This window comes from Bidens hawaiensis, unplaced genomic scaffold, assembly GCF_021521415.1.
Source record: "Bidens hawaiensis isolate Kalapana, Puna unplaced genomic scaffold, B.hawaiensis_p1.1 tig00000237_1, whole genome shotgun sequence".
Taxonomy (NCBI): Eukaryota; Viridiplantae; Streptophyta; class Magnoliopsida; order Asterales; family Asteraceae; genus Bidens; species Bidens hawaiensis.
The window spans coordinates 3342667-3356605 of record NW_027491021.1 but is presented as its reverse complement, the minus strand read 5'-3'; the positions used below and the strand labels follow the sequence as shown (position 1 = coordinate 3356605).

Below are 13939 nucleotides of genomic sequence, written 5' to 3'. Positions count from 1 at the left end.
GGACGTCTCCTATCTTAAGTCATGCAGGTTATAAATATTATATGGTTTTGGTGGATGATTTCACAAAATGCACATGGGTTTATCCTCTAAAATTCAAATATGAAACATTCACTAAGTTTGCTCATTTTCATGCTTTTGTCAAAACCCAATTTAAAATGAACATACAATCATTACAATGTGACATGGGCGGCGAATTCAATAATCACTTGTTCACTAACTTTGAAAATACTCACGGCATTCAGTTTCGTTTTTCATGCCCACATACTTCACAACAAAACGGTAATCATAAAGAATGATTCGCCGTCTAAACGAAATAATGTTTACCCTATTAACTCACGCGTCTCTCCCATCAACATTTTGGGTTGAAGCCCTCCACACTGCATCCTACCTACACAACATTCTTCCAACTCCACTTCTTCAAAACCGATCACACACTTCTGCTCTTTATGTTCGTCAACCTTCTTATGATCACCTTCGCGTGTTCGATTGTGCCTGTTATCCAAACACTTCCGCAAACCGTCCCCACAAACTTGAACCTCGATCCTCACTTTGTATTTTTCTAGGATACCCGGCTAATTACCGCAATTACTGGTGTTTAGATATTGCAATGGGAAAAACCATATTCTCTAAAGATGTTACATTTGATGAACATAAATTCCTTATTGCAAATCCAAGAACTCCTGCACCTGACCATTCGTTTTTGGATCCATCCCCAAAAATTTTTACCCAACCTTCATCTTTTTCTCGTAACCCACCAACCCCAAACTTTTGATGATAGCTCAAGAGACCACCTCACATCACCTTCTCATCACCAAAACACTCATACTAGCCCAACATACCCACCCACACCCACCCACACTACTACACCGACCCAACCCACCCCCATTCTCCACCATCACAATTTTCACACACAATTACCGCATCCCAACCTTCTTTACCCAACACTACAACACCATTTTCCAATAATAGTTCCACGCCACCTACATCCTCACCAACACCTCCACCACCACCCCCTCCTACCCACCATATGGTCACTTACTCATAAACTGGCACAACCAAACCACGTGTTCCGTACACTTTAGCTACCACTCACGTTTCACCTTTACCAAAGTCTCTCCTAGCCGCGTTAAACGATCCAAACTGGAAAATTGCCATACTAATGAATATGAAGCGCTATTGGAAAATAATACGTTGGACTTAGTTCCAAGACCTGCCGATGCACCAGTTATTCGTTGCATGTGGTTGTTTAAACATAAATATAAATCGAACAGTATATTGGAACGGTATAATGTACGACTTGTTGTCAATGGTAAAATTCAAACAATTGGTATTGATTGTGAAGACGCGTTTAGCCCGGTTGTAAAACCAACAACAATTCGAACGGTTCTTAGTTTAGCCGTCTCGAGGTCATGTTCTATCCACCAACCAGACGTTAAAACATGTTTTTACATAGAAATTTGAAGGAAACGGTTTATATGGTTCAGCCACCGGGCTTTGTAAATGGCACTACCCCTAACTATGTTTGAAAACTAAACAAATAACTTTATGGTTTGAAGCAAGCTCCAGGAGCATGGTACCACCGTTTTGCCGGCTTTCTCACAAAGTGTGGTTTCAAAAGTAGCATTTGCGGCACACCCTTGTTCATTTACAAACATGAAACTCAAATGGCATATCTTCTGCTGTATGTGGACGGCATAATATTAACCGCATCTAATGACACGCTTCTAAACCGGATCATTAAGTCCCTATCATCCGAGTTTAAAATGACTGATCTTGGTTCGCTACATCATTTTCTTGGAATCACTGTTAAAAAGAAAAAGAATGGTTTATATTTATCTCAAACTTCGTATGCTATGGACCAGTGTTGTAAAAATCGGCCTAGGCGGCCGAGTACTCGGCGCCTAGGCGCTCCTCGGCCCTTCACTGCACCGCTTTTCTTCTCCAAGGTCAAAAACTCGGAATCGGCACTAGGCGGTCCAACTCGGTCCTAGGCGGGCCAACTCGGTCCTAGGCGGCTCTACTCGGGCTAGGCGGTTCAACTCGGTCTTAACAAAATTTTGACTTTTATTAAAAAAAACTCAATTTCTCTAAGAGCTTACCACTGTTTTTTTTCACACTATGACGCAACATAATTTATGTTCTAAACTTGCAACCACCATTGTTATCATCCGATTCTAAGTTCTAAACTCGCAAACATCTTATTTAAGTACGATTTAGGTACATCTTTCATCAACTAAGACATGTTCTTGAACTAATATGTATGTGTTATTGATTGTTTTTGTATTTTTCTTTGTATTTTGTAAAATATTTAGTAAACTTTTCATATTTGACATATATATAATCTCCAAAAAATGATTTTCTTTATAAAATACCATGTCCGAGTACTCCCCGAGTACACCCCGCCTAGACCGAGTACTCACAACTCCCTAGTCGACCGCCCTGGGAGCGCCTAGCGACTTTTGCAACCTTGCTATGGACATATTAGCAAGGGCTAAAATGACAAATTGTAAACCCACTAGCACCCCCGTTGAAATCGATTCCAAGCTCAGCGCTACTAATGGGTCTCCTGTTGCCGATGCTTCTTTGTATCGGAGCCTCGCCGGGGAATTGCAATACCTCACCGTCACTAGACCCGATCTCGCTTACGCGCGTACAACAAATATGTTTATTCATGCATGACCCTAGGGAGCCGCATCTCAACTTACTTAAACGTATTCTTCGCCATCTAAGAGGTACGCTACATCTCGGTCTTCATATATCACCATCCAAATCCATGAAGCTTAGTGCAGAAGCAGAATATAGAGGAGTGGTTAACTCAGTAGCGGAAACAAGTTGGGTCCGAAATCTTCTTCTCGAACTACATACTCCTATACGTGATGCCACTATTGTATATTGTGATAATATATCGGAAGTGTACTTAACCGAAAACCCGGTACAACACCAAAGGACTAAACACGTTGAACTCGATATCTATTTTGTCCGAGACAAGGTTAGAATTGGAGATGTACGTGTTTTGCACATTCCCGCCGATTACCAATGTGCGGATATTTTTACTAAGGGCCTACCGAAGCACCTCTTCACTCGCTTTCAATCCACTACGTCTCACACTATGGGGGAGTGTTAACCGATAATATCTCGATATTATTGGAATTGTATTTTTGTATTATTTATAATTATCATGTGCTTAACATAGGATCGCATAGTTTGTTGTAGTTGGTTAGGTCCTCCTCTTTTATCTCTTGACTTTGTATTATTTAAGGAGACTTTATGGTAAATAGAAGATCAATCGAGAGACGAGATATCCTTTCTATCACAATTTCATCTTCAAATAGTGACACGATTCATCGATGATATATTTGTTACACATTTGAACTCACCCGACAACAAATGAAAAGTCCGGTGTGAAATCTTATCTGAAGTCTAATCCGTAACCGACATTGGTAATCCGTCGTCAGTAATCTATGGGTCATCAATGACAATTTACGCTCGCAAAATTCCTGCTTTTCCCTATACTTGGAGTGTTTTTTTCTTCATGTTGGTAATCCGTCAATAATTATTGACTTATCACTGACGAACCTTAAAAGGTTATTTTTTTAATTTGAGTTTTTCCTTTGCTAATCCAACAAAGATTTATCCGTCGGTGAAAACCCATTTAATAGTAGTTATAGGTATGTCAAAAAAGATTATCAACAAATCATAGTCTTCTAATTATTTAAAGTTACATAGTTAATTATAGTTTAGGCTGGTTGTTATCAAATTCGTTATTAATTCGTTACGCGTATTCTTAACTTTATTAACAAACGTTTACCTTGTCAATGATAGTTGATGATTTGTCATCTTGATTGATAAAGCCTAACCCAACTTGGTGGATGAATATTTAGCTGGGCAATCACGATCTACAAGTTACATTTTCCGTTTCTTTTGTTTTTTTTTATCTATAACTTACAACATGTCGTTAGGAATGTGATTTTTTCCCGAATACCCGTACTAGTACCTGTTCATTACCCGTACGTGTCTATTGGGTACGGGTATGGGTACTCAGATTTATTTATTATAGGTACGAGTATTACGGGTACTGGTACCCGTTTAGAATATGAAGGGGCTTTTGTTATGTTTCCAACACTCATGACTTACATGATTTTCAAAACATAGTATATATTAGTTGACTAAGTTCATTCTCAATATATATGTGTATATTCATTTATTATGTATTTGTATATTTTTATTTCATGTATGTGTAATTGTGTATATAATTAAATAACATGTATTAGCTTTCTCTCTTATTTTTATATTGAAATTGAGGAAACAATAAACAAAGAATATGAAAAGAGAAAATGAAAAGATAACCAGCGAAGATTAAACGAATGTTGACTTTCATTGTATAAGTTGATTTTGTTTTAAACATTTTAATAATTTTTTTTGATACTTTGCATTTGGTATTCATTACTTGATTTTGAATGGGTTTTATATTATGGTTGATTTCTTTTATTTTTAGTTTTGGTATTATGTTTTGGTTGTGGTATTACGGTTTAGTATTATAGATAATTGATTGTTGGTACTGTACGGTTACCTAGTTTAGTGGAATTTTTTCGTAAAAACAAAGGGGTATCAAAGCGAGTCCGTGCCCAAAGTACCTGTACCCGTACCATAAAATTCGGGTACGGGTATTGGTACCAAGATTTATTGATTTTAGGTATGGGTACTTTCAGATATAGGTACGAGTCTAGATAAAGGTACGGTCTTGATCTCATCCCTACTTGTCATAACAACATATAATCATTTTAAGGATAAAACGTTATACCATTTTCTTTTAGAAAACTAAACTGATGGACCTCTTAAGTGGATGGAGATTTATTTTAGAATGCTCCATTTGTGATTGGGTGTCACTATACCAGGCTTTGCATGAATCACGCCATCGAAATAATTCACTAAAAAGATAGGCACAAAAACATTGTTCACCACTTTACTTTAAATTATTTTTCATTATTTCTTCAGAAACTTTACTTTGGGTATTCGAGGTCGGGCTAGGGTTGGTGTCGGCTTCACTCGGGTTGGTCAGTAACACCACCGCTAACCCTTTTGATAGAGGGTTCGGCTTAGATCTTCGGGTTCGAGAATCCAATAATGAATGAAAGTGTTGACCATTTTACAACGGTCTTCTGACTTTTAAATTATATAAATAAATTAATAAATAAAATTTTTTCATCAATTAAATATTTAAGTATTTGTTTTAACTTAAAAAGTATTGTATTTTATTTTTTGTATTTGAATTAATGAATATTATGTTTATTTTATTTAATGTATATATATGATTTTAAATATATAAATTAAATTTTACTTTAAAAACAAATTTATAAAAAATGTTCCTCCATAATATTTTCATGAATCTCCATCAACCTCTAATAAATCTCTTTAAAACTTATGACACTCTCTACTTTTGACATGACACTCTCCCATTGATTGATTATTCTTCATGAATTTTCATCCGCCACTAATACCTTTTCCTGTGTTATTATTCAAATCAGATTTGGAAAACTAAATTTTGAACCGAGTCATACTCCAATTCGGTTTCCAGGCATATTAATATCCAATCAAAATTTTCAATTTTGTTTTCAAATAAAATTCTAATTTAAAGCTTATAAAGCAGTTCTTATATACGAATTGATTTATATATTGTATATTATTTATTTGCATATTTTTTATTTATATGAATCCATCCATAATCAAATTCACAACTGTGAATTTAATCTGTTTCAGGAATTCACTTTTAAAGAACTAAGATTCGAATAATCTGAATAGCTAAGTCTATAAGCAATCCTCATAATAGCAAGGTGATGTAAAGTTTTTACATAAACTAACAAATTATAAAACTATTGAGTGTAATAATAACATTAGAAACATATAAAAGCGGTAATTGTCATGACTTATTATACCAATAGAACAAGAGGAAAAATAAACTTGTTGGTAAGGATTTGTAGAAGATGTAATTTGTTAAGATGGTTGTTATAAACCCCAGTTAATACGCAAAGATTTAATTGACGTTGAACCATAAAGAATTTATTTACACGTTCAATCCCACCTTCACGCACTAAAATAATATTAAGTTACGACAAAAGTTTAGATTATTTTCGAAGCATAATTTATATTCCGAAATCTAGTTTGAATACATCAATATGAAAACCATTTTTATAAATTTATAACTTATCAATTTGAAAATAAGCCAATATAAATACTACAATAGCTTCCTCAAAATTTTATGTCTCATTAGAAGTCATACCCTCATGACTCAAACAATGAGATTCGTATTTCAATGGCTTGTGCTCTTTGTGGTTACCTTGACCCCGATCACAACCATCGGTGCACCCAAGAAGACTCCACCGCTAAGTCCGGTCAACCCGTTACTAAAAGATCTGACCCGTGTTTCGGCTGCGGTTTCTAATGACTTTGAAACTTTTTTCTATAATCAAACACTTGACCACTTCAACTACAACCCGGAAAGTTATGCCAAGTTTCAACAAAGGTATATTATGAACTCTAAATGGTGGGGTTGTGCTAACACGAGTTCACCAATCTTCGCGTATCTTGGCGCCGAAGAACCCATCGACTGAGATATTGGGTTCCTCGGGTTCCTTACTGAAAACGCTCCTCATTTTAAGACTCTTGTGGTCTACTTGGAGGTAAGCAATAGAGTTTATGTTTCCATTATAAAGCGAAATATATTAAAACCAAAACTGAACCTCCTAGCTAGTCAAATAACATACATTATGGTTATATGTGTTAGGACTTGTTAACCTATATAGACTGACTTAAAAGTATATTTTCACTCTTTTAGTCTATTTTGAAGTATGTGCAATGTTATTTAATTTTTCTTGTTATAACTTAGCTTTATGTAACCTTTTTTAAATTTACGTTTCTAGCATCGTTTTTATGGAGAATCAAATCCGGTCGGGTTAAAGGGTGGACCCGAATCCATGGACGCCATGAAAGAATCGCTGAAAAACGAGACTATTCGCGGGTATTTCAATTCGGCCCAAGCTTTAGCGGATTATGCAGAGTTATTGCTTCATATAAAAAATAAGCTACATGCACACAATTCACCTATTATTGTTATCGGAGGGTCATATGGTGGAAGTAAGTCACTTAACCTCAAAAACTTATATATCAAATGTTACATATGTTTTAAATTATTGCTATAAAATCATTTGTTTTAGTGCTCGCATCGTGGTTTCGTCTCAAGTATCCACATATCGCACTTGGGGCTCTTGCTTCATCGGCTCCCATTCTATACTTCGACGATATAACACCTCAAGATGGTTATTATTCAATCGTTACCAAAGATTTCGAGGTGTAAAAACGAGTTAAAAAATAATTTTTGTAAACAAATCGTGTTATGTCGAGCTAACTGTTTATATGTTTAGGAAGCGAGCGAAAATTGTTACAAGACTATAAAGCGTTCATGGCACGAGCTCGATAAAGTTGCTTCGATGCCGAATGGTCTTGCTATTCTCTCCCAAAAATTCAAAACTTGCTCGTAAGTAATCATAATATATTCAGTTGACTATTATGGGCTTGACTTAATTATCTCGTTAACTTATTTATTTGTTAAGGCCATTAAAGGATTATTCTGAGCTTGGGGACTACTTAGACTCCGTATATACCGTTGCAGCTCAATATAATGCTCCACCAAATTATCCAACGACCAAAATTTGTCAAGCCATCGATGGAACAAGCAATGCCACCGATATTCTTGATCGTATATTCGCCGGGCTTGTTGCTTATCAACCGGGTAGACCATGTTACAACATCACACCGGAAGTTAGTCAAACATCCATTGGATGGCAATGGCAAGTAAGTAATTTCATACATTAGATAAAGTTATATAAATATTAATTAAGGTATGAACACTTATTAATAAGTTATGGTTATATTTTATAAAATATTACAAATTTATTTACATACTAAACGTTTGCCTTACGTTTTATAAACATGTATAGTCTTGTAGTGAGATGGTGTTTCCCATTGGTATAACTAGTAATGTTAGCATGTTCCCGAGCTCGCCCTTTGATGCGAAAAAATACAACAATGACTGTCACAAAATGTTTGGCGTTATGCCTCGACCACATTGGACTACAACATATTATGGCGGTCAGGTAACTGCTTTCTGTTTTTGAAAAGAAATATATATTTGGTTTTGTGGGATTGATCTATTGCACGGTTTATATTACCTAATGTCCATTTTGTGTACAACATTATAGGACATAAGGTTGATACTTAGCAAGTTTGGAAGTAACATCATTTCTCTAATGGTTTAAGAGATTCATATAGCAGTGGAGGGTATGCACATTAAACTTATGTTTGTTTAATTTGTTTTTTTTTTCTAAATATAATATATATGTTATGGGTATATTGTGACATGCTTTAAAGTCATAAACCCCTAGCATGCCGAAAAAGGGCACATGCCTTTGATCAAATATATGATTGTGAATTGTGATGGTATCTTCTCTTTTACGTTATTGCAGAGTGTTAGAAGATATTTCAGAGTCCATACTTGCCATCAAAACAACAAATGGTATGTGTTGATAAGATTCATATTATGATGATTAATGATGACTTTTGCTTTAAGCTAACGCTTCGATTCGGTTGATTTGGAACTTGCAGGTTCACATTGCTTGGACATATTAAACTCGAGGGAGACTGATCCCGAGTGGTTGGTTAATCAGCGAAAAGAGGAAGTGAAGATCATTAATCAATGGTTTAGAGAATACTATCAAAATCTTCGATTATTAAAGCGATGATCTACGTCATTTAGAGCAATATAGCATGTTTAATTTTGAGACTACTCAAACTAGCTAATAATCTGACTTTATTTATGATTATATATTATTGAAGACAGTTTATCTACTTGGATACATTATGAATGCCATTTTGTACATATATCAACTTTATATGAAACAAATGCTCGTGTCTTTTTTTATGTTTATACAAACATAGTATTTTTGTTGGTGCACTACAATGCACTATAATTGAAAGGCAAAATTTGGTCGTGGGTTATGCTAAGAGATAAGATTGATGGCCAAGAACATGCCTCTTTTCTTTTAACTGTTCATGCATAATTATTTGCAATGTATAATTATAAACTATTTTGTTATAGCAATAGTAACGGGAGACATATAATTTATATAAATCTTCAAAATTAATTTATTAGAGCCGAGCGTCTCTATGAAAGTAGAATCTCTATTCTCCTGGATAGATGTATGGTTGTAGTTTGGTGTCGTGTCTAGGCGAATAAAGCTGTGTCGAGACTGGTTAATGGGTTATGTAGTGTTCGGCTTTTCTTTTGAACTCTTAATGTTTTGGAACTTTTGGAGAATTTATTAGAGCCGAGCGTCTCTTTGAAAGTAGAATCTCTATTCTCCTGAATAAATGTATGGTTGTCTACATTTCATCATTCCCGGATCCTACAAATAATTTTGCTATGGATGGGATTTTGCTATGTATGGTTGTTTTCTTAACATAAAGCGAGTACCATATTTGATTATAACATTACAACCTTAAAAAGTGGTGGGAGGCTTAATATCATGTAACTAGGACACGTCCATGAATAGGTTGGTGGATGAATCAAAGTGGTCAATAAATGGGTTGACGTATTAACTTACCGCTCAACTTAAATGTGACATTTATTAAACATGTTTTATAGGTCAATATGCTAACGACCCGAACCCGTTTGGACCGAACGCAAAGCCTCATGCGGTTAAGGTTTTTTTGATGTTGTGGCGGTCATTATCACTCATGCTTTCTTTAACTATATTGCCACCCAAAAACTAAAAACGTGTGTTTCTATTTCACATTGAGGTTAGAGGGACCATTCTTTCCATTTCATGAAAAAGCATCAAAAGATACCTACATGATATGTTGTGAATCAAAGCACTTGTTATAATCCAACTGTATTCATGATAACTAGTGGCAACTCTTATTATGGACATTAGTAATTTAGTATGGATATTTGCATGTTTGTTAGATGGGCTCATCCAAGCAAAAGAAAAGCGATGTAAATTGTTTACCATTATTGCTTTTAACTTTTTTCTTCTTTTATAAAGCCAACCCTAAACCCACCATACAAACTCCCTACTTTGCCTTTTAAATTATTTTGGTCTTTGTTTTTCTAACAATAAGTTACTATTCGAAATTCAGGATTGCTATAAACTATAAATATAGAGATAACATATAATTTCATATATTTTAATTATCAAAATAGGTTAACCTCACATGGTTAATTACTGTTCAAAACACTTGTGCTAGTTTGGTGCATCCTGTTACCTATACAACTTCCTTTGTATCATCTCTCTTATATTATTTTATTCCCTTAAGTTTTAGTAAGTTTTCATTCTTCCCTTGAATTACTGATAGCTTTTACTTTCCTTCCCTTAAACAATTAGTAAAAAAAAATAATACATTATAGCCCTTATGGTATAGTTTGAGATTTAATAAACCGTATATTTCATACTTTAAAATTTTAATAAACCATATTCTTTATAGATTTAGTAATCTACGAGTAACCAAAGCACAAACATAAACATATCTAAGCTAGCTCACATTTCTTTTCTTTTCTTTTCTATTTTTTCTTTCTGTCTAAAGTGACGTCATTTATCATTTTTGTTATGTGGTTGCGGTGCACTTATTTTATATTTGTCTGGATTTAATTTTTTTCTAAAGCATAGTTGTAACTTGTAAGTAATAATCTAGCATTTCAGGGGGGAAGAGAGCAAAGAAGCTACAATAACACCTCACGGACTTTTGTACTAGATATCAAGACACAAATGTACATGTTAGGCCCAGTGGTATATCTTAACGCTTATGGCGTTAAAGCTGAGTTGACAAGTTTAATGAGTGTATGTTCATGGGTTAAGAGACGTTAAATGCAAGGTGTTTTAAAATATTAATGGGCTTTAAAATCCTTTACACACACAACCACGTTAATGTAAGAATCAATTTTACATTAAATAAAGAGAGGTATAAAGGGGGGTTAAATAATTTCCTTAGGGTGAGGTGGAGTGAAATCGGGTAAAATAGATGATGTGGTGCCTACGTGGTGTTAAGAAGTTTGAATGTATACCCGATGGCCTTATCAAAGCGAGTTGATTTTGTTTTCTTTATAAACTCTGAAAATACCATTGAAGTATGCTTATTTATATCTACGTTTGATTAAAGTTTTTTTTTTTATTAAATTGATCAGGTCAAATATAATTGATTTTTTGTACTTTACCGTGATGAATCAAACTGATATTGGTAGAACAATTATAGTACTTGTACAAATATTCATTTTTATGGTTTCTGGTTTTAATTTTGTTGAATTCGGAGTTGTATTCGCAATAAAGTTTATATATATCGTGAGCTATTGTGACTGGCAACACCATACCGATACCCTGACGACCAAAACTTATACCATTCGAACAATATAAGTAGCTTCATTTGCTACACCAAGTGTCGGTATTAATTTGTTATCCTATTCCGAATGTTGTCAATTTTTATGAAACGACCTAATGAAATTTAGGCCAAATAGAATTATTTCTCTTTTAAAGTATAACAAGTCAGATTTGAGCCATCTTAGAGCCGTGACTGAAGAAGATGGTCATTCTTTGGCTGAAAAAGAAGGCCTTTCGTTTCTTGAAACATCAGCACTCGAAGCATATAATGTTGAGAAAGCGTTTCAAACCGTGTTGACACAAATATATCATTTTATTAGCAAGAAAGCGTTGGCGGCACAAGAGGCAACTGGCGATGGTGAAAGCGGTGTGCCTGGTCAAGAAACCACCATTAATGTCGGTGATATATCTGCGAATACAAAAAAAGGTTATTCAACTTGAGTTGAAGATTTGGTAAGAAAAGTGTATTTCATCATTTATTTATTTATTTTTTGCCCACTAACCGATACAATTTCATTTCATTGTAGAAACATAGATATTACATCAACATAGCAGGTAGGTGGGCAACAAGCTGCACCGTCACCCCTTTCTGAATTGCAAACCCTAACCTGCTAAAGACATACCCATGCCCCTTAGGAGTCGACACATTGCTATGCACAACCCGTTGGACCCTAGTTAAGAAACGGATAGCTTCCGGTGCCAAGGAGCCAAAGGTATCAAAAGCCAGAGGGACAAAAACATGTTGGTTATCTTCGCAGGCTTTAGCATGTTTCTCCACCTTCTTCGTTTCAGCCCTTTTGATTGCTTGCCCAGCTACAAATCCATTATCTCTCAAACCAGCTAAAGGAGATACCCCTGTGAGGTCAACACAAGCGTGTTTTCCCTCGACCCAACCAAAGACGAGCAAATCTGCCGGTCGTAGAGTGGATCTCCCTTCCGTGGGGTCTGTTAGGAAGTTTACGGGGGCTTCCTTTTTAGTTGATATCCCAGCTCGCCTTAAGATGTCCCAAAGAACGTCCCGCACCCAATCATGTCGGTATTTGAACCCAGTCATCTCCTTGCAATGAACCGCATGCTCTCCGAATTTATCCAGGCAAGCCTTACGGCATATCAGACATGTTTCGTCTTCTGGGTACATTGGGACCATCAAACGGTACTTAAGAATGGCCCTATACTCGACCGCAGACATGCTTTGGCCCAAGCCATCAATCGGGATAACGGTCAGAAAATCTTGGGCATGAGGACCTTGTAAGCATTCAATAACCGCCTTCTGTCGGGGGGCCAATTCAAAAACTTCTCCCAGGCTCTAAGCGATTTTGCCAAAAAGGGCATTCGCCAAAGTTTTTTGAGGCTTTGGTGGGGCGGTGTCCTTATTAGAGAAACCGCCAATGTCAAATTCTGGGAGAGCACCATTTAGGCGTTCCAGGGCCTGCACGTAGTCTGAGTCCAAATCGACAACTCCGCTATTCCTTAAGATGTGATTCTGTAGCTTCCAAGACTGAGCCCTCGACGCTACAAAAGCGTAAACCCCAACATCATGAGCCGAAAGAAAGCCTAAACCCCCCAAGCGCATCGGTAAAGATGCAAGTCGCCACTGAAGATCACTAAAGAACGAGCCTTCACATACAACTATGTCTTCGATGGCTTCTCGAAGCCCCTTGTCAAAACAGGATACCGCACCATCCATCATATGAGGGTGGCATGTTCGTAACCCAAAAAGCAACTTAGCAACCCCCATGCAAGACCTAAGCGGGAGGAGTTCGATCTGGGGATCCCTAAGGAAAGGTAAGAGTTTCATAAGATCAACCACACGAGATGCTCTCCGCCTCGCCAACTCCTTAATAAAGTAGGGATCTCGACTAACAGCCCCTCCAAGGAGCTTTACCCCTCTCTCTGGTCTACCAATCCCACTAGGGAAAAGCCCATCTTTGACTTTCACCCCATTACACGCTGGCCAAAAAACCTCGGTTTTCTTAATATTAAGTTGCAGCCCTAATGATGGCCCTTCCGAGCTGATAATGTCTAGGGCTTTAGCGACTTCGTTGGCACCACCAATAATAGTCCCATCATCCAAGTACCAAGCATGAAATGGGAGGTTACAGTCATTTTTACCCGGAGAACAAGAGGGTGTAATGCAAAGGCAAAGAGGAGGGGCCCAAGGGGGTCTCCCTGCTGAACCCCAGTAGTAGCCCATATACAGTCATCACCAACGTACAACCTAGCCGGCTGGGCATAAAGGAACTGGACCCATAGATAGATAGACGGGCAATGATGATGAACCTCCCGGAGAAGGGCTGTGCGGTCGACCATATTGAAGGCGTTGGAGAAGTCCACGGTAAGCATAGCTAAAGAATCGTCCGCGTGAAAGGAGTTAAGAAACCGGTTCGCGCTGTGAAGCACCGCCTCTACCCCATTAGGGGTCCCTACCCCAAATTGAAAGTCCCCTAAATACTGAGTCATTTCCTTCCCCACCATCTTCATAGCCACTTTAGAAACCAACCTACGCCAGATAGCCC

At 36.7% G+C, this 13939-nt stretch overlaps 2 pseudogenes across 1 annotated transcript; both read left to right on the top strand.

The window, feature by feature from the left end:
• The first annotated feature begins 6223 nt into the window (after positions 1 to 6223).
• Positions 6224 to 9044, top strand: LOC143603942 (uncharacterized; annotated as a pseudogene). The gene is made up of 9 exons (XR_013148201.1): positions 6224 to 6677; positions 6918 to 7131; positions 7212 to 7345; positions 7419 to 7531; positions 7608 to 7848; positions 7995 to 8150; positions 8256 to 8334; positions 8520 to 8569; positions 8659 to 9044. The product of XR_013148201.1 is annotated as an uncharacterized LOC143603942 (transcript).
• Positions 9045 to 11540: 2496 nt separating this feature from the next.
• LOC143612981 (ras-related protein Rab11C pseudogene) lies at positions 11541 to 11864 on the top strand (annotated as a pseudogene).
• The last annotated feature ends 2075 nt before the right edge of the window (positions 11865 to 13939 follow it).